The 26143-nt window shown below is 38.6% G+C and overlaps 1 protein-coding gene across 5 annotated transcripts in view; it reads right to left on the reverse strand.

The window, feature by feature from the left end:
* The window catches only part of LOC102901416 (zinc finger protein 420), a 126558-nt gene that overhangs the window by 27350 nt on the left and 73065 nt on the right, over positions 1-26143 (reverse strand). For 3 of the 5 annotated variants that reach the window (XM_011289850.3, XM_019818717.2, XM_011289849.3), the window contains exons 1-2: positions 9973-10296; positions 8474-8524 (exon numbers count right to left, since the gene is read on the reverse strand). The exons of 1 other annotated variant lie outside the window; for it this stretch is intronic. The gene's annotated coding sequence lies outside the window, so the exon portion shown is untranslated. Of the gene's footprint in view, positions 1-8473; positions 8525-9972; positions 10297-26143 lie in introns of those variants that run through there. One more of the 5 variants, XM_019818719.2, reaches the window with a different exon arrangement.

Genomic DNA, 26143 nt, shown 5'->3' on the forward strand with positions numbered 1-26143 from the left:
CTTTCATTGGTGGGCAGGGACTGCAGTCAGACCAGAGATCTGCCCCCAGCTCACTGCTGGGGCTACAGGTAGACTGGTATATGTGGTTATCTTCGCTTCTCCCCCAGGCAGGAGTCACACTGGAGTGACTGCTGGCTCATGTCAGGGCTGCTTGCACACTGCCAAGCTTGTGGCACCACTTTTGGAAAAGCTTCAGCCTAGCATATTGGAGGGGCAGGTCCTCAGGAGAATGCAGGTGTTGGGTGTAGGGTATTCACAAAGTTTGCACAGGTCTGCTGTGGGAAGGGACCTGGAGCAGAGGCCTGGCTGGAAGGGGCAGATCCACAGAAATATTCAGGGGCAGGGACATTGTTAGCAAATTATGTAACAAATATTAGTGCTGTACTGGCTCTCATAGGTGTCTGTGTGTGTAGGCTGGGGGCTGGGGAAGGAAAACTTGTACCTGTCAGCCCTTTTGTTCTTGGAGATGTCTCCCAGTGATTCCTGACCCTCCAGCACAAGTTCTGAGATTAGTAAACAAATCCCCCCAACATACTCCAAGCATTTTTTAAACTACTGCTTCTATCTTGTATCTCTGTGGGGCTGTTTATTGTGTTGTCTCTCTAAGAGCAGAGACTCAGTTTCCTCTCACCTCCCAACTCTCCCAGAGCCAAGCCTAGTGATTTTTAAAGTTCCAGGTGTTAAGCCCCACTGTTTCCAAGAACTTATGAAATTCAGCCACTCTGATTTTCTAAAGTTTTGGGGTTTTTTAAAGAGAGAGAAAGAAAGAGAGACAGCACATGCATGCAAGTGGGGGAGGGGCAGAGAGAGAGAGGGAGAGAGAGAATCCCAAGCAGGCTCCACACTGTCAGCGAGATCATGACCTGAGCCACAGTTGGATGCTTAACCAACCGACAGAGCCACCCAGGTACCCCAGCCCCTCTTATTTTCAAAGACAAATGTTAAGGGGGTTCATCTCCCCATGTGGAAGTGCTTGGTGTGAGGGTCTCTCTTTTTTTTTTTCCCCCTTTCCATGCCTACAGCAGTGTCCTTCTCTCCCATAGTACTGTGGGTCTACTGAGCTCCCAACTGCATCTCTACCCTCCTACCCTCTACAATGTGGCCTATTCTCTACATTTAGCTGTGGAGAGTCTGTTCTGCCAGTCTTCAGGTTGTTTTGTGAATTATTCACACTGATGTGGGTTTTATCTACTTGTATCCATGGTACGAGGTGAGCTTAGGTTCCTCCTACTCTAGCATCTTCCCCAGAAGTCTTCAACTAAGTAATGTTGACAACTTTTATTTATATTTTACATTTTGAAATAAGGTCTATATATGTGTATTTATGTATGTGTATATATGTATGTGTGTGATATGTTCATGTGTGTGTACAAAATCAATGAAATTTGTTATCTACAAATGCAAGCTTCTACAAGTATGTGATACTGGTAAGGAAAATATCACAAGTGGTGTTGCGATCACAAGTGCTGTAACTTTTTCATGTGTTTAAAAAAATCTTGATAAATTTCTGAATAAAACAAAGTATAATCTTTTCTCAATCATTCCTGGAAGATTTAGCTAATAGTAAAACCATGCAATAACAGCAACATGATGAATTCAAAAGTTTGTAAAAATCATGCAAAAATAATGTGTTATGTGAGAAGTTCTAGACCCAGTTAATTATAAACACATTCTTTTCCATAGCAATGGTCTTCATTTTATAGGTCATAGAATAATTATTTGCTGTGTACTGCAGAACATCTAGATTAGAAGTTAGCAGGGGCGCCTGGGTGGCTCAGTTGGTTAAGCCTCCGACTTCAGCTCAGGTCGTGATCTCGTGGTTTGTGAGTTTGAACCCCGCGTCGGGCTCTGTCCTGACAGCTCAGAGCCTGGAGCCTGCTTCAGATTCTGTGTCTCCCTCTCTCTCTGCCCCTCCCCTGCTCACGCTCTGTCTCTGTCTTTCAATAATAAATAAATGTTTAAAAAAAAAGAAGTTAGCAAACTACTGCCCACAAACTATTTTTGTAAATAAATTTTACTGGAACACATCTACACTCGTTTGTTTATAAACTGTCTTTGACTACTTTCACACTACAGTAGCAGAACTGATTAACTGCAACCGAGACCATCTGGCCCATAAAGCTTAAAGTATTTACTGTCTACCCCTTTATAGAAAAGTTCTCTGTCCTATAATTAAGATCCATGGCTTCAGTCCTTCAAAAAGCCAGAAGATTTCACATTCAACTCAGTTATTTTAACATTCAAAAGCATCCAGATATATTTCTAAAACACTTTCTAGGGAGAACCACTGCCCTTATAGAAAGTCAATCATGTAGCTATTTGATAAACATTTCATTATAAGTTCTACTTCTTCCACATGTGGAAAGCTCAATAGATAACTGACCATGTTAACAACCAAAAATACTTCAGATAAGATGAAAAATCATAACTTCATCACAAAGCTAAAGACACAAGGAAATTTAAGGGTACTAACTGTAAAAAGTGCCAAGCACTTCTTAAGAGATATATAGGGGAGCTCCTGTCCCCAGCAGGGATTAAACTAAATTGTAATTTCCTTAAAGGTCAATAGTCCAACCACTCCAATTAAAAGACAACGTCAAGACAAGGAAAAAAGCAAATTCCAACTATACGCTCTTTATAAGAAATTTACTTTAAGTTTAAAGATATAAATGGGTTGAAAGTAAAATTGTGGAGGAAGATACACCATATAAATACTAAGCATAAGAAAACCTACATATCTATATTAATGTAAGACAACAAACACATGAAAAGATGCTCAAATCACTGATCATCAGGGAAATACAAATCAAAACCACAATGAGATATCACCTCACATCTGTCAGAATGGCTAAAATCAACAATATAAGAAACAACAGGTCGTGGCAAGGATGTGGTGAAAGGGGAACCCCTGTGCACTGTTGGCAGGAACGCAAACTGGTGCAGCCACTCTGGAAAATAGAATGGAGATTCCTCAAAAAGTTAAAAATAGAACTACCCCACAATCCAGCAATTGCACTATTGGACATTTATCCAAAGAATACAAAAATACAAATTTGAAAAAAAAAAATATTAATTCAAAGGGATTCATGCACACTAATGTTTATACCAGCACTGTCAACAATAGCCAAACTATAGAAACAGCCCAAGGATCCACTGACTGATGAATGGATAAAGAAGATGTAGTGTATATGTGGGTTTACACACACACACACACACACACACACACACACACACACACACACTGGAATATTACTCAGCCATAAAAAGAATGAAATCTTGTAATTTGCAACAACATGGATGGAGCTAGAGAGTATTACACTAAGCAAAATACCTCAGTCCAAGAAAGACAAATACCGTAAGATTTCACTATATGTAGAATTTAAGAAACAAAACAAATGAACAAAGGGAAAAGAAAAGAATGTCAAACCAAGAAACAGACTCTTAACTATAGAGAACAAACTGATGGTTACCAGAGGTGAAGTAGCTGGGAGGACTGGTAACATAGGTGATAGAGATTAAGGAGTGCACTTGCTGAGATGAGCATTGGGTCTTGTATGGAAGTGCTGAATCACTATATTATACACCGGAAAGTAATATTACACTGTATCTTAACTAACTGAAATTTAAATAAAAACTTAAAAAAAAAGAGAGAGAGAGGCAGAAAAGATATACCTCCACCATTTTATAGTAGTAAGCATACGAAAGCCTGTGTAGCTGTATTAATATAAGACAAAACAGAGATCAAGACAAAGAGTAATATAAGAGAAAAAGAGGACAAATTCATCAAGAAGACAGAAATCCTAAAGGTACACAGATTTAATAAAGCATAAAAATATCTGAAGCAAAAACTAACAGAACTAAAGGAAGAAATGGACAGATCCACAATCAGTTTTAGAAATTTTAACATCTTTCTCTCAGTAACTAACAGAACAAGTAGATGAAAATGTCAGTAACAATATAGAGGATTTATATACACTATCAAGAACCTTGACAAAATTGATACCACACTCACTATCAACAAAGGAGCTGAAAATAGTTGAGCTGCTAGTTGTCAGAAAAACTAAGACAATAAGCCAAAATGAAAGTAACCGTCAAGCTTTTAATTACTTACTAGTCAAGTAAAGCACCCAAAGAAAGCACTAGCTCTCACACTGTTCTATTTTCCCCCATGGAACAGCCCCTACAGAGGGTCAGATGGATCAGCACAGATGTAGAGAATCGTTTCACTGCCAACGGAGTACCAAACAAAAGCCTTCTCCCATTTCAGGGACCAGGGCCACAGAATCCAAAAGGAACCAAATCAGAGGGGATAAAGAGGATCCCATAGGCCAAAGATGAACAATTGGAGTATGAAAAAGAATAGTAATTGCTATAGAGTGACACATGTCAAATATAATTAAATCCACAAGTCCATAAAAATAATTCTTTTAAAGTTTATTTATTTTGAGAGAGAGAGAGAAAATGAGTGGGGGGAGCAGAGAGAGGGAGAGAGAGAATCTCAAGCAGGCTCTGCACTGTTTGCATGGAACTTGATGCAGGGCTTGAACTCACGAATTATGAGATCATGAGGTGAGCCAAAATCAAGAGTCAGACACTTGACTGAGCCACCTAGGCGTCCCACATAATAATAATTTAAAAGGAAAACACAGGATGAACTTTCAAAGATGCTGAAAAATAATGAGAAAAATCAAGCTTTTATCCTAATATTTTTTTACATAAGTTATACTTCATAGTAACCAAGACACTGATGACAGGATGGTTCCCTTTACAGAAGTATTCTAGCTAATAACTGCAGAAGAAATGACAGAATTACAGTATCATTTTATGACTCCTGATAAAATAATAAATTCCAAGAAAAGACAACCTATGGCTGCTAATATCACATAAAGGAAAACAACCAAATGTTATGCACCATGTCATAGATATATGCACCATTATGTACAAAGGATTAGTACAAAGCAAACAAGCAAAACCACAAAAAAACCTCATCAAGCCTCTAGAATTAAATACCAGTTTAGAAGAAATACAAAACATGTTAAATGACACAACACATAAGCAAGCAACAAAATCCAGAATATGGGTAACTTTATAAGAGAACTCTGTTTCTGGAACAAATAAACTGTAAGAAAAGAGAAAGAAAGATCAAGAAACATATCACACTATTACACTAAATAGACTAAACAGGCATTGTTGGATCTCAATTCTAATGCATATTTATGGACAGTAGGAGAAATCTTAATACTGACTGGCTATTTCATAACATTAAGACAGTAGCAAGGATTTTTTTTTAAGTAGTAATGATATTGTGCTTATGTTCTTTAAATAAAAAGCTCTTATCTTTTAGAAACACGTATTAAAATATTTGTGGATGAAATTTCATATCTGCAATTTACTTCAAAATAATCCTTTTTTTGTGAGGAGAGGGATCTAGAGATGAAACATGTTTAGCTATAAACTGATATTTGCTGAAGGTGAGTGATGGGTAGGGTACATGGGGGTGCACTACATCATACTTTTTTCTTTCATATATGCTTGAAATTTTCTATAAACTTGAAGGATAGATTCCAAATATGAACCAAGATTCATTCTAAAGGAGTTTTTTTGAGTAACTGTTATTTTCTTCCTCATTTCTTTTTGTATTTTCTAAGTCATACCAACAAACATGTAGTACCTTGATATCAGAAAACAAGAAAATAACAGCTTCATGAAATTGTAAAAAAGGACATACAATGGTTAAAAAAAGTCTCAATAAATTGAGAAAAAAGTACAAAGATAAGACTTTTTTTAAACTTAGGTAATGAAGAAAAAGATGGGGAAGGGGAAAAATAAGGATGTGTTTCCATTTTATTATTGCTCAAGAGTTGTAATTCAGGTAGAATCTATGTCAAAAACCACAACATAAGCTAAAAGTAGGCCACTTCTAGAAATCTGAAAGATAAACCTTTACAAATAGAAACCATACATAGGGGCGCCTGGGTGGCGCAGTCAGTTAAGCGTCCGACTTCAGCCAGGTCACGATCTCATGGTCCGTGAGTTCGAGCCCTGCGTCAGGCTCTGGGCTGATGGCTCAGAGTCTGGAGCCTGTTTCCGATTCTGTGTCTCCCTCCCTCTCTGCCCCTCCCCCGTGCATGCTCTGTCTCTCTCTGTCCCAAAAATAAATAAATGTTGAAAAAAAAAATTAAAAAAAAAGAAACCATACATACTGTTATTGCTATATTATACAATGGAAAAATATTGGGGCAAAAACCAAATGCCCACTCAGAAGACTGGGTGAATAGGGGCACCTGGGTGGCTCAGTTGGTTAAGCATCCAACATCAGCTCAGGCCATGGTCTCATGGTTTGTGGGTTTGAGCCCTACATTGGGCTCTGTGTAACAGCTCAGAGCCTGGAGACTGCTTTGGATTCTGTGTCTCCCTCTCTCTCTCTCTGCGCCCCCCCCCCCCACCACTCACACCCTCTTTCTGTCTCTCAAAAATGAATAAATGTTAAAAAAAATTTTTTTAATAAAAATTAAAAGACTGGGTGAATAAACTATTACTGCCAATCAAGAAATAGATAATTATAAAATAGAATAAGAAAGGTCTCTCTAGGCTGCTAAAAATGATCTCCAGAATACATTAAACATATGAGAAAGAAAAAGATATAGTGTAGTATACATACAATACTCCCTTTTAATTACATACATATACATACAAACACATATACAGAAACATGTACCATTTAAAAGAAAAATAGAAGAACAAACCAAAGAGAAGTACAGGTAGTTATCTATAGAAGGAAAAAGGGAACAGGGTGGAAAGGACAGGAATGGACACCAGACTTCTCTGAATTTACCTTGTTTGTAGTTTTTATTTTGGAAATAAATAAATATTTTATATAATTTTAAAATAAAATTAAATCAAAGGGGGGAATCACTAAAAGTATAAGATGAAACAAATGAGCCTAACTGTAGGACAGGTTTTATCCTATTGAACTCCAGGAAATCTTGATTGTCTTTCTGTATTCAGATGGTTAGTAAAAATATTGGTATTGTTAGTTTGAAACTCTCTCCCCCAATCCAAAAGAAGGCAGAAAAGGAAAAGAGAATAGGGAACAGATGGGACAAGATGATGGATTTGATCCAAACCACATCAATAATCACACTAAATATAAATGGTATAAATACTTTAATTATAAGACAGAAATTGTCAAACTGTATAAAAACTGACTATGGCCGACAAAAAAGCCCCCTAATACCAGAACACAAACAGGTTAAAAAAAAAGGATAGAAAAAGATATTGCATGCTAACACAAATGAAAAGAAAGCTGGAGAGGCAACATTAAATATCAGACAAAGTAGATGCTCAGAGCAAAGACTACTACCAGGAATAAAGAAGAGCATTTCATAAGGATAAAGGGATCAATTCACCATTAGGACATACTATCTAAAACATTTATGATCTAATAACAGAGTTTCAAAATACATGAAACAGAAACCCATAGAAACTACAAGGAGAAAGAAATAAACCCAAGACAGAAAATCAGTAAAGTTACAGAGGATTTAAGCAATGCTATCAACCTACCTTACCTAGCTGACATTTATGGAACATTCCACTCAACAATAGCAGAAGAGTCTTTCCAAGTGCACACCAAACATTTACTAAGATAGACCACACATTTTGGGGTCACAAAACCAATCTTAATGAATTTTAAAGAATTCAAGTCATACAATGTATTTCTCTGAACACAATGGAATGAAATCAGTAACAAAAAGATCTCTGGAAGATCCTCATAATACCCAAAAACTAAATAACATATTTCTAATAACCCATAAATCAAAGAAGAAATCAAGAGGCTAATTAGAAAGGAGTTTGAACTGAAGGCAGAATAAATAAGATTGGCAAGTGATACCTTTTGAGCTGGGCCTATGATGGTTCATTATACTTTTGTGTATGTTTGAAAATTAATAAATAGGAAAAGTTAAAAAAAAAACCCATAATACTGCTATGTCAGAAATAACACAATATAAGGGTGCCTGGGTGGCTCAGTCGGTTAAGCGTCCGACTTCAGCTCAGGTCATGATCTCACAGCTTGTGGGTTCAAGCCCCATGTGGGGTTCTGTGCTGACAGCTCAGAGCCTGGAGTCGGCTTCAGATTCTGTCTCCCTCTCTCAGCCCCTCCCCCACTTGTGCTGTCTCTCTCTCTCTCTCTCTCAAAAATAAACATTTAAAAAAAATTTTTAAAAAGAACACAATATTATCTCCTTTTAAAATGTATGAATCTCAAATCCATACTTCCTCAATTTAACCACTATTGGGAAGTATCTATCATAATTAACTACACATATTCCATGCTCCCAATCTACAGAAGATTGCCTTGCCACCTCCATCATTTGAGAAAGCTTAACTAGGAAATTTCAAAAAGAAAACAAAGATTCCTATATCCTGAAAAAATAAAAGCATTTCCGGAAACTAAGAGGTAACATCTACTCACCTTGGACTTTGGTTTTGAATGTGTAACAGCCATTTTTTCCTCCTCTGGGCTCTACTCTCAGGAAAAGAAAAACCAATCATGAGATACTTGGCCTTTCTTAGGATATACTCTAAATCAGAATACACTCTCTTTCCCCTCCCCCATCTACCCTTCATTTAATGTGGAGGAAAATCAGAAGACTAGAACTTTCTGTATGGGAAAGAAGGTCCAAGATCACAGCTGTCTTGGGCTAGAATTTATTTCCGGATTCAAAACTGTCCACTGGAGATAGAGCCCTGCAGTGAAGTGCCACAGGCTCTAAAGTGTGTGACTGACGGGCTCGTCTAGCACATTCTCTGGAACCCCATTACATTTCCAAATGGCCTGTTTTGAAGGTGCTATCTGCTGTGGTTTAGAAGTAACTCATAGTCTTCATTCAGACGCTCAAATTTCTGACTTCCTTCCGTCCTGTCATTTTTCTCCATTCAGTATCCTTAAGGCTATAAGGTGAGAGGACACCTGGAAGCCGCAGGGAACCTACATCTACAATCCCACTGTGAACTAAGGATGAATACAGAAATGAAGCAATATAGGCCATGTGTGAAGGAGAGGTGGGGGTGGGGGGAGTCACTGAGGTCAGAAGAGAAAGAGGTCAAGTTCTTTAAGGACAAAGTCACAAGAGACTCATGACACAAAGGCAGACAGCCCCAGAATGAACCCCCAAAATACAAACGCCCAAATTTATCTGTGTATCTCACTAAACTCCCATAAGGTCACAGGCTATAAAATATATAAATGACTAGACAAAGTCCCGCACAATCACATTTCCATAGTCACACAGCCAGAGTCACAATTGCCAAATTAATGTTATATCCTCAGACCACCTTTTGTCTTTAAAATCCAATCATATACAGAGCATGTACACACTCCAGCACATCCAAGCACCCTATCAGAGATACCCATGGCCCAAAACACACTTTCACAACACTTTTACTCTCTTCACACAGTCATGAAAAAGTGGCACACTCACAGTCCCACAGTCACACATATGGCACGCACTCAAAGAGAAAAATACAACCGTACCAGGTCAAGGAAAACAAGTGGACACAAACACCGTTGTCACAGTATCACTCTCATAACACCTCAAAATCGCAAGGAAGCCCCAGTAATACACAAAATACACAATCGTATTAATAACCTCAAAATGACCCAAGTCCATCTAAACACCCTGTCACAGCAGTCCTGTCGCACAGCTCACGGTCACAAGCAAACACAAGAGGTACACACACAATCACACTGTCACATGGCACATTCCCCGTCAGGTAAGCACGCGGTCACAAATACACTGTGACAGCAGTTATTACTCAGAGCTGCAACTCTCACTCACGCAAACGCTTACACACAAAACCAGAGCCGCATACGTCCATTCGCCCATACCAGTATCAGGCACAAAACGGCAAGAAACCGCCACACACACAATTCCAGTGACGCTTCCGCCCCAGCATTCCGGACATCCTCACCTCGACAGAAGCTGCAGTTCAGGATCCAGGATCTGGCGCCTGGGGTCCCAGCCCCGATTTCGGGTTCGCCCGCCCAACGGGAGCCGGGCCAAGCTCCTCCAGACGCTGCCCTCCCCACGCGAGGCCCCCAAATCGCACGAACAAACGGAAATGAAGCCGCATTGGGGACGCGGCGGCTCTGGGAAATGTAGTCCAACACCAGGAAGCTTGCGGCTCGCCGGCCGGGACGCTGGGAGGCCCAGTCTACTAACCCTCCCCTCGGTGCGTGGATTCCGCCGCTCGAACCCGCTCGCCCAAAGGCCGCGCCGCGGGTGTTTCTGGGAGTGCCCGCCTGAGCTCAATGCGCAGGCGTCGGGCGCGCCCTAGTGGCGTAATTGGGCCAGGAGACTGCTAGGGTGTGGAGCAGTCTAGGGTCTTACCGGATTTGCAGAAGGCGGGACCCTCAGGCGGGCAGGTGCCGGGGGTGGGGCTGGAACTGAGGCGGGGACAAGCCGGAGCCTCAGACTCGCAGAGACCCTCGGGGTATCTTGACAGGCCCTTCGGTGTGTACGTGTGTGAGACCACACCGGACCCAGTCGGGCGGACTGGGAGTTCCTCGGCGGCTGGGTGTGTGGTTGTATGCTTCATGCTTTTGGGTGAGGTGGTTCGTGCTTGAAGCTGCATGGTAATGACATTTTCTAACTGTGGGATTGGCTGACAGAAGAAGGGACCTCTGCTGTTGTGGTTTGTTTTTGTCCATAATTAACAATGGTTGCGTGACTGATGATGATTTGTGTTATGCAAATATGCTTTTCTCCTGCCTTTATTTTAGTGTCTGTAGGACTCACAGAAGAGCATTTGTGTGACTGAAAAAACGATAGATGGTCAAGTTATTTCTTTCTTGAACACTAATTTGATCTGGTAAAAAAAAAAAAGTTATCAATTTATCTGACAAACAATTTAGACGTGATCTTTCTGTTGGATCCAATATACGTGTTATGGGGAAGAACGCAAAATCAACAGTTTTGTTTGTTTGCGAGAAACATGATTTCAAAGCCAGGCCTAGCATAACTGCCTTTTCCTCTGACACAGTCCCACGAAGTAGGCATCCATTCTTTTCTAATATTATGGGGACATTACTAGTTAAGGTTGAGAGGCCATGGACTAATAAAATAATAAAATAACTTTATACATAAAAAGATGTTACTGGGGCGCCTGGGTGGCGCAGTCGGTTAAGCGTCCGACTTCAGCCAGGTCACGATCTTGTGGTCCGTGAGTTCGAGCCCCGCGTCAGGCTCTGGGCTGATGGCTCGGAGCCTGGAGCCTGTTTCGGATTCTGTGTCTCCCTCTCTCTCTGCCCCTCCCCCGTTCATGCTCTGTCTCTCTCTGTCCCAAAAATAAAAATAAAAACGCTGAAAAAAAAAAAAAAAAAAAAAAAAAAGATGTTACCGTGGTTCACAGAGAGAGAGAAACTTAAAGTTGTACGTTTTTTTTGGTGAGCCTAACTTGTCTCGTGGCTTTTTTTTTTTTAAATAAGGACAAAAGGGGGCGCCTGGGTGGCGCAGTCGGTTAAGCGTCCGACTTCAGCCAGGTCACGATCTCGCCGTCCGGGAGTTCGAGCCCCGCGTCGGGCTCTGGGCTGATGGCTCAGAGCCTGGAGCCTGTTTCCGATTCTGTGTCTCCCTCTCTCTCTGCCCCTCCCCCGTTCATGCTCTGTCTCTCTCTGTCCCAAAAATAAATAAACATTGAAAAAAATTAAAAAATAAATAAATAAATAAATAAATAAGGACAAAAGTTTGAACTTCCAGTACAGAGGCGGATAGAATTGTAAATGCACCACTCTTCCGGGGTTGGGGGAGTAGAATAATAAAACTTCCTCTTTCAGGACCTTATACTGAACACTTTGATCTCTTCCCAGTAATGTGACTGTATTAGCAAGTTTGGTGCCCAGGATTGTTGAGTGAATGAACCTGTGCACAGTAATCCACTATAAATGTGAAATAAAGATTGTCAAGTTGCACTGACTTAGAGTGGGTCAAAGTGACCAAAAAATTGGTCCAAATCCAAATCAAGGTTGTACATTGCACTGGATGGACCTATCTTTACACAGACACACACCCACACAAATACATTTATTTCTTACATTTCTAGAAGCTGGGAAGTTCAAGATCATATACAGATGGATTTGGTGCCTGGTGAGAGCCCCTTCCTTGTTTGTAAACCTTCTTATCATGTCCCTGTTTCCTTACATGGTGGAGAGAAAACATACCTTTTTAGTTTCTTTAAATGGGAGCAGTGTTCCTTTCACCTGCTTTCATATTTCACAATGACATTTCTGATGAATCTAGAATGTTTATCTTGTAGAACAGCTAACATTCTGAATATGTTTTGTCATGAACAGGTTAAGTTTAAATATATTTGGCAAGAATACTATGGGTGGTGGTGTGTTCTTCCTATTGCATGACATCAAGAAGCAGACAATTTGAGTTTGATCCAATTTAGTGATACTAAATTTGATCCATTTGGTTCAAGTAGTGTGTGGACCTGATCTCTTTCTGGTAAGTCAAGAAGCCAGTCAAGAAGTAATTTGTCTTGGGGCGCCTGGGTGGCGCAGTCGGTTAAGCGTCCGACTTCAGCCAGGTCACGATCTCGCGGTCCGTGAGTTCGAGCCCCGCGTCGGGCTCTGGGCTGATGGCTCAGAGCCTGGAGCCTGTTTCCGATTCTGTGTCTCCCTCTCTCTCTGCCCCTCCCCCGTTCATGCTCTGTCTCTCTCTGTCCCAAAAATAAATAAATGTTGAAAAAAAAAATTAAAAAAAAAAAAAAGAAGTAATTTGTCTTTGTAAGTCAAGAAGTAATCTGATGGGGATATTTTGAGACCATTTTACACATAGCCTTTTAACTAATGGTTTTAGGATTTATTGATGATCCTTGCCTAAATAAGTTCTTAAATTTGGGGCTACAATGGTGATTTTTTCATGTTATCATTCCTTCTTTTGTGTATAAGAGTTTGCTTCCTCCTCCCCCTCTCCCTCTTCTGTTTTTTCTGTTTTAAGTATCACTATGATTCATGGATTTTTTTTCCCATTCAGAGTATTTTAGCTCTTTGTTATCATCATTCTTTATGTTGCTCATATTGTCCCAAATTTGGCCTCTCAAGCTGGCTCGTCTATCCTCATTTGTGTTTGAGCACTTCCTTACTTTTTGACACAGATATTCCAGACTCACATTGTACAGACCTGGAATTAGCCACTTTCTTAGAATTTTTAAGGTGATATTTTCAAATGTACGTCCTTAATAAAGTTAAGTAATTTGTGGTAAACATGCAGTGGAATGTTATACACCTGATGAACTTGAGTTTATAAAGATTATAAATTTTAAGTTAACAAAAATTAATCTTAAAGCTTTACTCAGCATTATATCAGTGACATATGTCAATATTAATTATTAATGTTTTATGTCATAAATGTGAATGGCTAGATAGATACTATTCCATTGTTCAGATTTATCACAATTTATTTGAATCATTTCTCTCTGGTGAATATGTTGAAACCATTAGCTAACAAAGCCCAGGTGTTTGATTAACAAGAATCATATTTGACAATTTTACTTGAGAAGTTGCCTTAAAAGTTCCAGAACAAGGGTGCTTGGCTGGAGTGCTTGGGGGGCTCAGTCAGTTAAGTGTCCAACTGTGCCTCAGGTCATGATCTCACAGTTCCTGAGTTCGAGCCCTGCATCAGACTCACTGCTGTCAGTGCAGAGCCTGCTTAGAATTCTCTGTCCCTCTCTCTCTCTCTGTCAAAAATAAATAGGGGCGCCTGGTGGCATCCGACTTCAGCTCAGGTCATGATTTCACGTCGGGCCCTGTGCTGACAGCTCAGAGCCTGGAACCTGCTTGGGATTCTGTGTCTCCCTCTCTCTCTGACCCTCTCCTGCTTGTGCTCTGTCTCTCTCTGCCTCAAAAATAAAAACATTTTTAAAAAATTAAAAATAAATAAAAACATAATTTTTTTTTAAAACAAGGGTGCTTCTCTGTCTCAATTGGTGGAGTATGTGACTCTTCATCTTGGGCTGTAAGCTCGGACCCACATTAGGTATAGAGATTACTTAAAAATAAAATCTAAAAAAAAAAAATCACAACCCTCCATATTGTTTAAAAAAAAAAGTTTCAGTAGAGTGGGGAAAATTGAGTCCACTTCAGGATGACTTACCAAAAGAATTTCGCTTTCACTCCCTCTTTTGATCTGTAGCATTCAAAGGTAGTTTCTATTAAATATTGAGTAGATACAAAAAGAACATTAATGGGGGCGCCTGGGTGGCCCAGTCGGTTAAGCGTCCGACTTCAGCTCAGGTCACGATCTTACCGTCCGTGAGTTCGAGCCCCGCGTCGGGCTCTGGGCTGATGGCTCAGGGCCTGGAGCCTGCTTACGATTCTGTGTCTCCTTCTCTCTCTGCCCCTCCCCCCTTCATGCTCTGTCTCTCTCTGTCTCAAAAATAAATAAAAACGTTAAAAAAAAAAAGAACACTAATGAAATGCATGTAAGGTATAATGATTCACAATACAGCAAAAAACTATACCAACTACCTATTTTAAGAAAGAGAATGTTACTGTTAACTTTGAAGATCCTATTCCTTTTCCTTTCTCCTCAAATACAACAATTATCTACAATTTTGTGTTAAAATTCTGTTGCTCTCTTTATAATTTCAACTATTCAACCCCAAAATATGTTGTTTAGCTATGCATATTTTTGAGTTTTGTATAAATATTTGATACATTCTGTGACTTGCTTTTTTTGTCACTATAAGATCCTTAGATTTAGCTATATAGCTATAATTCATTTTCCTTGCTGTATGGTGGTCCATTGTATGTCTTTATCACAGTTTTTAACTGATTCTCTATTGATAGAAATGTAGGTTGTTTCAAAATTTGATATTATACAGCTACTATAAACATTCTTGTACATATTTACTAATGGATATGCAGAGATTTCTCTAGGGCAGAGGCTGGAAAACTTTCTGTAAAAGGAAATATAGGAAATATATTGGGCTTTGTAGGTCATATGGTCTTTGTCACAGCCACTCAATTTTGCCATTGTAGCATGAAAGCAGCCACGGACAGTAGGCAAGAGAATGGGTGTGGCTGTATTCCAATAAAACTTTATTTACAAAGACAGGCAGTAGTAGCATTAGCTTATGAGCTATAATTTGCCAACCACTGTTCTAGGATATCTATTAGGAATATGGTATTACTGAACATAGGATATTTGGAGCATGCAAATATCTTCAACTTTACTAGGAAATATGCAATATTTTCCAAGGGAAATTTTCCAAAAAGCCTCTCACACTCTGTCTCTCAAAAATAAATAAACATTAAAAAAATTTTTTTTAGGGGCACCTGGGTGGCTCAGTTGGTTGAGCAGCTGACTTCAGCTCAGGTCACGATCTCACAGTTCATGAGTTTGAACCCTGCATTGGGCTCTGTGATGACAGCTCAGAGCCTGGAGCCTGCTTCAGATTCTGTGTCTCCCTCTCTGTCCCTCCCCTGCTCATGCTCTGTCTCTGTCTCAAAAATCAATAAACATTAAAAAAAATTTTTTTAAATTTTTTTAATTATTTGGGATATTTATGTTTCTTATTTTTTTTTAACATTTATTTATTTTTGAGAGACAGAGCATGAGTGGGAGAAGGGCAGAGAGAGGGAGACAGAATCTGAAGCAGGCTCCAGGCTCTGAGTTGTCAGCACAGAGCCTAAGGTGGCGCTCAAACTCACAAACCATGAGATCATGACCTGAGCCAAAGTTGGACACTTTACCGACTGAGCAGCCCAGGTGCCCTGGGGATGTTTATATTTCATATGTGTCAAACATCTAGTTTATAGCTTGTTTTTTCATTCTTTAGTGATCTTTTAATAAATAGAAGCAGTCTGTTTTGGGTCACCTGGGTGGCTCACTCAGGTAAGTGGCTGACTCTTGACTTTGGCTCAGGTCATGATCTCATGGTTGTGAGATCAAGCCCCACATCCAGCTCCATGCTGGGCATGGAGCCTGCTTGAGATTCTCTCTCCCTCTGCTCCTCCCCTGCTCTTGTGCATGCATTCTCTCTCTCTCTCAAAAACAAACAAAAAAATTAAAACTACTCTGTTTTAATGTCCAATTTATTTAATTTTTCTTTATGTCTTGTAATTTTTTATGTTTTGTTTAAGCTCTGCTCTAGTGGTGCCTGGGTGGCTCAGTCAGTTAAGTGTGGGACTTTGCCTCAGGTCATGATCTTGCAGTTCATGGGTTCAAGCCCTATGTTGGGCTCTGTGCTGACAGCTCAGAGACTGGAGCTTGCTTCAGATTCTGTGTCTGCCTCTCTCTCTGCCGCTCCACCACTCACACTCTGTCTTATCTCTCAAAACTAAACAAACGTTAAAGAAAAAAAAATTATCCTCTATACCAAGGTCATAATTTCACTTTTCTACATTATCTTCCTAAAGCTTTATAGTTTTGCCTTACACAATTTTTTTTTGTTATAAAATCTCTTAGAATGGGGGTGCCTGGGTTGCTCAGTTGAGTGTCCAACTCTTGATTTTGGCTCAGGTCATGATTTCAGGGTAGTGAGATAAAGCCCCGTGTCAGATAGCATGGAGCTTGTTTAAGATTCTCTCTCTCTCTGCCCTTCTCCCACGCACTTCCATGCTAAAAAATAAAAATAAATAAATAATAATACAAAGATAAAAGCTCTTGGAATCAAACTCTTTCTGTAAGATAAAGAAGGGGTACAATGTGTGTGTGTATGTGTATGTGTATGTGTACATGTACCAATTGTCTTACATTATGAAAAGGCTATCCTTTCCCCTCTTACTGACAGTAATAAACTGGTCTGTTGGGGGCACTTTTTATTCAATTCTGTGGTCAATTTATTATTCCCAGCACTATATATATGCTCTTAATTAACATAGTGTTATAATAATTTTTGGTGTATGATAATACAAAGACCTATTTGGGACCTTATTAATCCTCTTCATTATATAGCTCTTTTACTGTTCCCTTTATTTCTTATTCTTTCTTGTTTCTTTGCTTTCTTTCAGTTTATTCTACAATTTTTTCTCACATTTTAAGTTGGATACTTAGGTAATTAATCTTTATACTTCTAACATAAATTCTTCAGGTTGTAACTTTTCCTTTATGTACTACTTTGGCTGCATCCTACAAATTTTGGTATGTAGTAGTCTCATCATGCACTTTCAAATTCTTTTTAAATTTATGATTTTTTCACCCATAAATAATTTGGAAGGATATTTCTTAAGCATATGGATTTTTTTCTAATTATTCTTTGATAGCTTATTATCTAACATAACTTTTGTGAGCACTGAAGTTGGTCTATATGAAATGAGTCCATTGAAGGGTGTCTGGGTGGCTCAGTGGGTTGAGCATCCAACTCTTGATTTAGGCTCAGGGCATGATCCCAGGGTCATGGGACTGAGCCCTGCTTCAGCCTCCACACTGAGCGTGGAGCCTGCTTAACACTTACTCTCTTCCTCTGCCCCTCTCCCCCACTCATACTTTCTCTAAAGTTAAAAAAAATAAAACTAGTCCATTGAAATTTTTTCAGATTTGCTTTGTGGCCTAATATATGTCTGTTTTTTCTGAATATTCAATATATATTTAAAAATAATTTGTCTTCTGCAGTTATTGTGTATATATAGTATTTTAAAAAATGTATCCATTAGGTAAAGCTTATAAGTTTTTGGTCTAAATCCTCTATAATCTTATTGATTTTTGTCTCTCATGTATCAATTAGTAAAAGAAATATGCAAAATATCCTACTATGGTTTTGATTTTATTTTTTCCTTGTAGTTTTACTAATTTTCGCTTAAATGTGTATATTTGGTAACATAAGTTTAGAATTTATATATTCTTGGAGATGTAATCATTTCATCATTATGTACTGATCTTTTTATAATAATGCTATTATTTAAGTCTATTTTATCCAATATTAACATAGCTACATCAACTTTCTTTTATATATATTTAACGTAGGTGCCCCTACATCAACTTTCTTTTCATTAGTATTTTGACTGATGTTTTTTCAGGAGTTCCCTCATTTTCAGCCTTTCTGTGTGATTCTCTTAATGTGTCTCTTGACAATAGCATATAATTAGATTTTATTTATCCAATCAGACATTTACTGACATATTTGTATTTATTTCTACCATTTTATCACATCACTATGTATGTCATATGTAACCCTTTAATGTTTCCATTTTCCCCCTTTATTCCTTCTTTTGATTGTTCCCCTCTCCCTTTATTTCCTCCTCTTTTGGAAGGTATATATTCTATTTTGGTGCCTTTGCTAAAACTTTAACAGGACATACCTGGGGCACCTAGGTGGCTCAGTCGGTTAAGCATCCAACTTCAGCTCAGGTCATGATCTCACTGTTCATGGTTTCGAGCCCCACGTCAGGCTCTATGCTGAACAGTTCAGAGCCTGGAGACTGCTTCAGATTCTGTGTGTGTGTCTCTCTCTTTGCCCCTTCCCCCCTCGTGTTCTCTCTCTCTCTCTCAAAAATAAACATTAAAAAAAAAAAAAGAAAATCAAATTGGAGACATTCTCCAAAGACGGACTTATAGTCAGTCATCAAAAGTGTCAAGATTATAAAAGGGCAAGACTGAGAAACTTTCAGACTAAAGAAGATTAAAGAGACATGACATTTCAACACAATGTGTTGATTCTGAACTGAATCCTTTAGTGCAAATGACATTATTGGCATACCTGGTGAAACTTGGATGGAATCTAATATAGATGGTAGTAATGTATTAATATTCTTGATTTTGATAATATATTGTGGTTATGTAGGGACATCTTCAGGGGTGATGTGGCATTAGGTCAGCAATTTAGTCTCAAATGGTTCAGGGAAAAAAAGCTCTTTGCACTATATTTGCAACTTTTCTGTGATTTTGAGATTTGATAGATGGATTTTTTTTTTAAGTATGGTGCAGTCTTTAAAAATATCTTGTGAGTTATACTTCTAATCTTAAAATAATTTTTAAAATTCAAATTGAAGCTCCATAGACCATATATTGGTGCTTCCAAACAGTGAGGTTATTCTTGGCTTTTGATGGATCATAAAATCTTAAGATTGTTCCCCCATAAGGTGATTGACCTTATTTACCTGGAGATTTCTAGTGTGACTTGTCTGGAGCTACTAAGTAAGCCTGATTGTTCATGGCTTCTTTTTCACCCAGGTTGGCCATTTCAAGATTCTACTTCTCTCCCAGGAAGAAATGATCAAGTCTCAAATGAGTTTTAAATAATGTGTTTCTTTTACTTTTTTATTCTGCACTGCAGATAAAGTAGGTCACAATAATCTCAACAATAAGATGAGAAACTAAATGGATACAAATATGTCAGGAAGAAATATAAATTAGTAAGACCATGCAAAAATTGCAATTAGACTATACAGAAATAAGTTAATTTAGAATTGAGCTTTAAATTTGAATCTGACCTTCAAAGGAAAAACAAATTAGGACATAAAATTAGCAAGATTGATTACATAGTTTATGTTGTCTTCCATTTATAAAGCTAATTAATATCTCAGAGGAAAATGAACAATTTTCATGGATACAAAGTAAAGTGCTTTTGCATAATTTTGAAGTTGTGGCCCATAGTTAGTCTTTCCTAAGCCTTCTTTACTTTGGTCTCAAAAAATGAAGTGTTTCTCCTCTCAAAAATTTAATATTGTATTATCTTTTCTATTCTTGATCCCATTTTTCCTGTGTCTTCTAGGACATTTCTTCATCTGTTAATACTTAAATATATGAAATAGTTCTTTCTTTACTTATGTCATTTTCCATATCCTGTGAGAAAAATAATTCTTCTATGTGTCCCTATTAGTTAATTCTGATAATAATAGAGGTTAAGTGCATAGACTTTAGAGATAAAAAGGTTTCAATCCTGGCTCCATCACTTTATGTGTGACCATGGGCAAGTTACTTAAACTGTCACTACCTTAGTTTTATCACCTAAAGATGAGTCTAAGTTTTTGGATGGTTTTTTTTTTTTTTGAGAATTAATGAGTTGTTAAATATAACTTGTTTAGAGCAGTGATTGGTACTATTAAGTGTTGAATTAATGTTTGTCAGATTTTTTCTGTCAGGAATAGTACTAACTTAGATCTTGGTGATACCTTTCTATCTCATCCCATTTGTATTATTTTTGTAAGAAAGCCCTCAAAGTATAGGATGTATGAAAGTAAGGATGCCTCACTTTCTTATTTCCATTACAAATGATTTTTTTCTTGTTCTGTACTCTTTTGGAAGTTAGGTTTTTGGTTTTTTGTTATTTTGTTAGTTTTATAAGAAGGAAAGTTAAAATCTGGTCTTCATGACTTTTTTTTTTTTTTTTTTAAGAAATTTGAAATCTCAGGGTGCCTGGGTGGCTCAGTCAGTTAAGTGTCCGACTCTTGTTTCAGCTCAGGTCACGATCCCGCAGTTCATGAGTTCGAGCCCCATGTCAGTCTCTGTGCTGACAGCTCAGAGCCTGGAGCTTGTTTTGGTTTCTGTGTCTCCCTCTCTCTGGCCTTCCCCTGCTCACTCTGTCTCCCTCTCTCTCTCAAAAATAAATAAACATTAAAAAAATTAAAGAAAAGAAATCTGAAATCTCTTCTTTAGCTTCATAAATCCTAATAGGGATCCTTCATAGATCCTAATGGGGTTGGGGGGGAGGGGCTCGATCCCATGAACAGAGAGATCATGACCTGAGCCAAAATCAAGAGTAGGATGCTATTTTGGGATGAACACTGGGTGTTGTATGGAAACCAATTTGACAATAAATTTCATATATTGAAAAAAAAGTAGGATGCTAAACTGACTGAGCCAGCCAGGCACCCCAATGTATCTGTTAATGAATAGACTATCAACTCACCAATCCAGGTATCATTTTCTTTTTTTTTTTTTTAAATTTTTTTTTCAACGTTTATTTATTTTTGGGAGAGAGAGAGACAGAGCATGAACGGGGGTGGGGCAGAGAGAGAGGGAGACACAGAATAGGAAACAGGCTCCAGGCTCTGAGCCATCAGCCCAGAGCCTGACACGGGGCTCGAACCCACGGACCGCGAGATCGTGACCTGGCTGAAGTCGGACGCTTAACCGACTGCGCCACCCAGGCGCCCCTCCAGATATCATTTTCAAGCTGGAGCAGAAAGAAAAGCCTTGGATTGTAGAGAAAGAAATGTTAAGGTGTTCAGATAAGTGACTGACACATGTGTGAATGGTACAAAGTCACATAACAGTTGTTTAGAAGATAACACCTCTGAAATGTTTTCCAATGTTATTGTCTTAAAAGTCCCAGTCTTTTGAGTGGTAGTTGCTATAATTTCTCAGATACCTAGATGGCACTTCAATATATTTCTTATACATCAGGTCTTTCTTTTTATTGAAATTTAGGGGATTATATTCTGGATACCAAGTATCCCCACTTTCTTTGCACTTTGTTTTCATGATTATTTTCCCTTTTACTTGCATTTTTATTCCTTACCTCACCTGCTTTCTTATAGTTATTTGTTTATGTACTCAGTCCTTCAGAATTCTGGTCTTACCAAAACTATTTGACACACAGTTTCATTTTTCATTTCTTTCTCATTTAACTCTTTTCAATACATTGTGAAATGGCTCAGAATCATAAATTTAGAGCCATAGGCATAACTTTCATTGCCCTTTTAATGCCTATACCATACTTTAAAAAACTCTCCCATTCCACTCCCATTTTGTTATGTAAGTTGCTGCCTTCCTGCCAGCCCAACTCTAGCCTTACTACCCTGTGGGTTTTTTGGTTCTTTTTTTTCTACCAGTTATCTTGTGAAATATAACAAACTATCAAAAATGCATAAAACATAAATGTATGACTTTTTTCAAGTTTTTCAATTACAGTTAGTTAACATATAGTATAATATTAGCTTCAGAAGTAGAATTCAGTGATAAATAACTTCTATACAACACCCAGTGCTCATCGCAACAACTGCCCTCCTTAATACCCATCACCCATTTAATCCATCCCCCCCACCTCCCCTCCAGCAACCCTAAGTTTGTTCTCTATAGTTAAGAGTCTGTTTTATGGTTGCTTATCTCTCTTTTTTCCCCTCTATTCATCTGTTTCATTTCTTAAATTCTACATATGAGTGAAACCATGTGGTATTTGTCTTTCTCTGACTTATTTCACTTAGCATAATACACTCTAGCTCCATTCATGCCATTGCAAATGGAACATTTCATTCTTTTTATGGCTGAGTAATATTCTGAATGTATGTATATCTACATACATTCATTCATCACTCAGTGGACATTTGAGCTCTTTCCATAGTTTGGCTATTGTTGGTAATGCCGCTATAAACATTGAGGTGCATGTGTCCGTTCAAATTAGTATTTTTGTATTCTTTGGGTAAATACTTAGTAGTGCAATGCCGGATCATAGAGCGTGGGGGATAAGCTTAGGAATCCCCCGGGGCTTACACCAATGAGTTAACAAGGCATAAAGAAATACAAAGTCATAAAATGCTCACACCCGAGTTTGGGTAAATCAGATTGGCACCCCAAGAATAGGGAGGCACAAAGGTGCCAGGATTAGGGAGGTGCAGATGCACCCCAAAATAGAGAGGGGGTGCAGAGCCCCCAAAATAGGGAGAGGCAAAGGCCTGAAATAGAAATGGTGCAAAGGTGCCCAACACATAGGTATATGAAATAAACAAGATTAGATATTCAGGATGGAAGCACCCCCAATTTAGTACTATAGCAGAAAAGCTGCTTTCACAGGAGAATAGAGCCAAGTTAGGTAAATTGGTGAATTGGACTATGGACCGCTGCGCAGCAGGCAAAGCAGCCGGAGTGGAGATGGTTAACAAAAGAAAAGGTGCCTTGTCAACCCTGAGGTTATTCCCCCTATCTGTCTCATCCCCAGGCTAGCCAAGATAAACCAAGGTGCTGCCTCATGTCCGCTGTAAACAACCTTTCTCCTGACTGCCCAGCGCCTGGATTTTGTTTTGTATTAACCTAAACCCCTAACCACGGGTATCTTCAAGACTCCTTTTTCCTCATGTCCACAAGTAAATGTTCACAGATTCATTGCCTTTTGTACACGTCCATCACCATGTTTGTAAGCCTTCTGATCCTAATAAAAATGGGGTAAGGACCCTTATTCGGGGTTCATGTCTTTTCCTAGACATTAGCCGTCTCTTGCTTTCAATCCTGCGTCCCGCTCTTTTGCTAGACAAGAGAGAACTTTAGACCCAGAGTCTACGACAATAGAGTAGTTTTATTTTTAACTTTCTGAGGAACCTCCATTACTGTTTTCCAAGTGGCTGCACTAGTTTGCATTCCCACTAACAGTATAAGAGTATAACATAACAAATTATTATTAAACATCCATGTAAGCAATATCCTGGTTAAGATACAGAACATTGCCAATTCCCCAAAAGCCCTTCAACAATGCCTTGCAATCACTATTCCAACCCTTTATCCTAAATATAACAATATCCTGACCTTTATGATCATAACTTTTTTTCTTTTTAGTTTCCATAGAGTGTTTTTAATTTTTCCAAATCAATTTTTATTGAGGAGTAATATGCTATATTAGTTTTCCAGGAGTGCCATAACAAGGCACCACAAACTGTGTGGCTTAAACAACATAAATCATTGTCTCATAATTCTGGAGGCTATAAGTCTGATATCAAGATGTTGGCAAGGCTGGTTCCTTTTGAGGGCCGTGAGGGAAGGATCAGTCCCAGTTCATGCTCCTTGGCTTGTAGATGGCTATTTTCTTCCTGTGTGTTCACATCATCTTCCCACTGTACATGTGTGTCCTAATCTATGTTTTTTGTTTTTTTTTAAGTAAGCTCTGCACTCAATGTGGGGTCTGAACTCATGACCCCGAGATCAAGAGTTGTATGCTTTACTGACTGAGCCAGCCAGATGCCCCTGTCCTAATCTATTCTTTTTTCTTTTCCTTTTTCTTTTTTTAAATAATTTATTATTTTTTTAAAATTTATATCCAAGTTAGCATATAGTGCAACAATGATTTCAGGAGTAGATTCCTTAATGCCCCTCACCCATTTACCCCATTCCCCTTCCCACAACCCCTCCAGCAACCCTCTTTCTCTATATTTGTCTCTTATGTTTTGTCCCCTTCCTGGTTTTTATATTATTCTTGCTTCCCTTCCCTTATGTTCATCTGTTTTGTATCTTAAATGTCTTAATCTATTCTTTTTTTTTTTTAATTTTTTTTTCAACTTTTATTTATTTTTGGGACAGAGAGAGACAGAGCATGAACGGGGGAGGGGCAGAGAGAGAGGGAGACACAGAATCGGAAACAGCTTAATCTATTCTTATAACAATACCAGTCACATTGAATTAGGGGCCTACCCTAATCCAGTATGATCTCATCTTAACTAATTATGTCTGCAATGACCCTATTTCCAAATAAAGTCATATTCTAAGGTGACTGGGATTACGACTTCAACCTATGGGGGTGTCTAGGTGGCTCAGTCAGTTGAGTGTCTGACTCTTGATTTTAGCTCACTACAACCTGAGACCAAAGTGGAATGTTGTTTGACTTCCTGGAGAAATCTAAATGCCAAGGGAAGGGTTGACTAGTGCTTTTCCATCAGCCAACAATCTCAGAGTGTATCCAGAATAAGAATGCATGAATGTTTCCCAAGGACCAGATGTGGCCCTAGGTCTAATAAAGGAAAGCCACTTAGAGAATTGAATAAACTTTAGCATAGAGAATCTAGAAGTATTATTAAAATCCTAAGGGCTGGAGATACATTTGTCTGAATCAAAGGAACTGTAGGGGCACCTGGGTGACTCAGTGGTTGAGCGTCCTACCCTTGACTTCGGGTTGTGGTCCTGGGGTTGTGGGATCAAGCCCCGTGTCGGGCTCTGTACTGAGCATGGAACCTACATGAGATTCTCTCCCTCTGCCCCCCATCTCTAAAATAAAAAATAATAAAACAATTTTTAAAAGGAACTGCAAGTTCCCAACTGCTGGCTGTTCTCCAAAAAATGCACAAAAGCATTCCATTAGGTAGTCATCTATAAATATCTGCCAATTGCAGATAATCACAATGTTGAATCACAGTTTCAGTCAAGTAAGAAATTACCTGAACCCTTTTGCTTATTTTAGGTCTAATCTTGAAGAGATCAGAAATTAACACCATTTGCAACATGATAGATCTAGAGAGTATTATGCTAAGTGAAATAAGTCAGTCAGAGAAGGGCAAAAACCATATGATTACACTCATATGTGGAATTTAAGAAACAAAATAAACAGTCATGGGGGAAAAAGAGAGGAAAACCAAGAAACCAACTTTTAGTAACTATAGAGAACAAACTGATGGTTGCCAGAGGGGAGGTGGAGGGGGTAATGGGCTAAATAGGTGATGGGGATTAAGGAGTGCACTTGATGATAAGCATCACATGTTGTATATAAATGTTGAATCACGAAAGTGTACACCTGAAACTAATACTCCACTGTATGTTAACCAACTGGAATTTAAACAAAAACCTAAAAAAAAAAACTAGTTAGCCAACTAAGTGATGAGTAAAAGTACTACCATGGTAAAGACAAGTTATTTCTATCACTCTCCTTCCCTGATGGAGACTGCAACAGACTGAAATGTAATTAAGGAAAAGCCTCAAAAGATAAAGTTTGAAGTCTTCATATACTGGATTGCCTAAGAATGACTGAAACCAATGAGTTCCCATGTTTCATCTGTTGGAAGAACCAACCTCAGTGAATTCACTGAATAAATTTAAGTGGGCACCAGGCAATAAAAACAGTTGCCAAGGATCCAACCTATTAATTAGCTGCACACAGTAAAGAGGCAGTACAGAAAAGTGGTTAAGTGTACAGACTTGAAGCAGACTACTCCAAGTTGAACTATAAAAACTTCTATTTTCTCAGATCCAGTAAGACAGTACTTTATGTGGAAAAGTATTGCCAGCAATATTGTGCTTCATTACGAAAACAGAGTTGCCATCATTTTCATAAGTATCTCCACAGTTTGGTCTGAATCATGGCTCTGCCACTGTAGCTTTGCAAACTTGGCCAAGTTATTTTATTTCCTTGTGCCTCACTTTCCTCACCTAAAATGGAGCTAACAATTTCTACATACAGGTGGTGTGAGGATTCAGTAAGTTTATATATACAAATGGTAAGT

Source organism: Felis catus, chromosome E2 (genome assembly GCF_018350175.1).
Source record: "Felis catus isolate Fca126 chromosome E2, F.catus_Fca126_mat1.0, whole genome shotgun sequence".
NCBI lineage: Eukaryota > Metazoa > Chordata > Mammalia > Carnivora > Felidae > Felis > Felis catus.